Below are 3,134 nucleotides of genomic sequence, written 5' to 3'. Positions count from 1 at the left end.
GGGGCTCACTTCTTGCAGAAAAGATGAGCTATGATGAGATATTGCGGGGGCATTGAATGAACAGGACAGCAGCAGATAAATATGCAGCCCAGTCTGAGGAGACTGAAGGTGGATCTGATGCATGAGGATAGAAATGACAGCAAGTAGGCAGGGAACAACCAAGTGTGTGCATCAAAGCACAATGTGTAAAAATAATCCAGTAGACAGAGTCATACGTGTTACGGCATATAGCGGGATGCTCTGAGTGCAAACCAGAAGCAACAACTTGGCACTGGTTGATGGTTTTCTATAATCACAGTAAGATCCTGAAAAGAAGTCACTATGGGTTCATGAGCACTAATGTGAAGGCTGCGGGCAGGGCAGAGGGATACGGGGAAAAGAGTCCATCTTCTTGAGAGTGGATCAGACAAGACATGTACACCTCAGCCTGAGGGCTGGGAAAGAAGACTGGATCTGAGTGTCACTGGAATAGTAATGGCTGTGATTGGGTGAAATAAATAATAATACTAAAAATAAATAAATAAAATGTGAGAAGCATATAGAGGAAAGGAATATGCCTGCAGAAATCCAGTGCTCTCCTCCACATACGTGTAGTCGTGCAGATCAAACAAACAAACATCTGACCCAAGAGCATCAGTTCACTTGACCCTACAGCTGATGTTGTTTGTCATCATCAACACTTGCCAATCTGGGTGTTATGGTACAGTTGCAGGGTTCAGTTGCAATTGATACGTGTGAGGAAGGAATAACTGGTGACCTGCCAAACCTCACATGTTTGACCTGATTAAAATAAAATAAGTGAGGCAAATTTTGAGTTTATTTTGTAGCAACATGTAGTTCAGGACACTATCGATATTGTAATAACACAACTCTAAAGAAAAAGAACTGATACAGACAAGCAGGCAAACGCACACACATTCACGCACATATGTACACGGCAGGGCAACAGGTGTAAAATGTCAGAGTCATCAAAGCCCCAGAGCTTTTACCCTGCAGTTAGTCCTCCTCCTGTGCTATTATGTCATCACATTAACCAAGGTTTGTTTGGGAGAGCATGTGCATCCAAATAAGGCTTCTTATGCAACACATGTGCATGTGTGAAACTCTCTGTGACCTTTCATGTGAGTGTCATTACTGTGGCTGGAAAATGACGTGCGCATATCAAATGATACAAATCCTATGTGCTCATCAACCTACATTTATTTTATTTACAGTATGTAATGTGTGTATAGAACCTTTGGATTATATTCATTGCACAGCTTTATCCCTTTTTTAAGATGTAAAGGCAGTCTTCACATCTAATTGGTATCTGATTGAGTCACATTAAAAAGCTGTTCAAGAAGTAAAACTGGAATGACCTCACTTGAGGTAGCAGTGGATGGGATGTCTCTGAAAAGCAGGGAGGGAGAGAGACACAGAAATGTCCACAGGTCATCATATGAAGCCAATTTGTTTTAATTGCAAAGGCTAAAAGAATTTCTTCCTGGGACACACTTACTTTTAATTTGACAAATGATGCAATAAAATGTCCATTTGCATCTGATGAGATTTACAGTCATTCATTATTCCTTGAAATTAATCCATTTTCTTTACTGGCATCTGACTTTACTGAGAGAGCAGTTCTCCTGATATTTTGGAAGTGTTTTTCACTGAGTTAAGGCAAATCAGCTGACTCCCGATGCAAACAACCACTTTACTGATACATCATGATGGCAGCCTGGATCTGTTATCAGGCAATCAGTCAAACATTCATTTCAAAATCATTTCAGTCCAACATCAGCTAATGACTCTGTTCAACCCCGGCACACTACGGGTGGAATTTTACCCACATATTCCTACAGATGCAGGTAAGATTAACAGTTTATAGTTCCTCTTTTATTAGCTGTTATATGCTTGAATTATAGTTTCTTAGCTCATTTAAAGAAAACTCAATCCTGAAAAAAGATGAAAGGTATGTGTGGATGGCTGTTATAGTCTTCACCACTGGATGGCAATAGTAACCTAATGACTGAAATCAAAATAGTGGGTCCAATTAACGTTAAAGCCCCTTAATCTTAGTCTGGAGCCTGACATATTACCATCTGATACACAAATGAACAATGATGTTCAGACACTTTGTAGGTATGTGCATCAGCATCTCATTGCTTTCTATAACACTCCTGCTGACACATGTGACACAGTGGATGTTAAAGGCCAGATCAACCTGTGCAAAAATGAACAGCAGGGCCCCTATTAACCCACCATCTCTTCCATTCTCTGTGCGATGTGTGCAGTATTACTATACTGGAATATTAAATGGCCCAGGGTTCAGCCATGCTTACACACAGTAAAGTGTAAATTTGTTACTAGAATTTGTTACTGGTCTGTTTATAGTGTGTATATATTGTGTTCTCTATACTGTAGCATGTGTCTGATTTTATTTTATTTTATCGGTAACACTTTATTTTAAGGTGCTTGTAATAAGCAGTAATTAACAGTTAATAAGCAGTAATTAAAAAATAATAAAACACTTGAAGTAACACAACGGAAGAGAATATTGTGTACATATAAATATATAAACTGACAACATAAAAATATACAACAACAAAGATCAACAATCAACAACAAATATGTGCGACGTGCCAGGTCTTTTGCAAGACACGAGATGAAACTGTATTTATGTGTGCCGAGACATTTGTATCATTTGCAAGGGGGGAGTGTCAGTAAGGGACCTGGGCCTTGTTAATGAGGCTAGTTGCAGACGGGAAGAAACTGTTTTTGTGGCGAGAGGTTTTGGTCCTGATGGACTCTCTCACTCCCCTCTTGTCTCCTGCAAGAGGGGAGAGTCTGAAACAGTTTGTGTCCGGGGTGGGAGGGGTCAGCTACAATCTTTCCTGCTCGCCTCAGAGTCGTCGAGGTGTACAGGTCCAGAAGAGAAGGAAGATTGCAGCCAATCACCTTCTCTGCAGAGCAAATGATACGCTGCAGCCTGCCCTTGTCCCTGGCAGTGACAGCAGCGTACCAGATGGTGATGGAGGAGGTGAGGATGGACTCAATGATGGTGGTGTAGAAGTGCACCATCGTTGTCTTTGGCAGGCTGAACTTCTTCAGCTGCCGCAGGAAGTACATCCTCTGCTGGGCCTTCTTGGTGAGGG

This window comes from Micropterus dolomieu, linkage group LG04, assembly GCF_021292245.1.
Source record: "Micropterus dolomieu isolate WLL.071019.BEF.003 ecotype Adirondacks linkage group LG04, ASM2129224v1, whole genome shotgun sequence".
In the NCBI taxonomy this organism is placed as follows: Eukaryota; Metazoa; Chordata; class Actinopteri; order Centrarchiformes; family Centrarchidae; genus Micropterus; species Micropterus dolomieu.
This window is presented reverse-complemented; position numbering follows the sequence as displayed.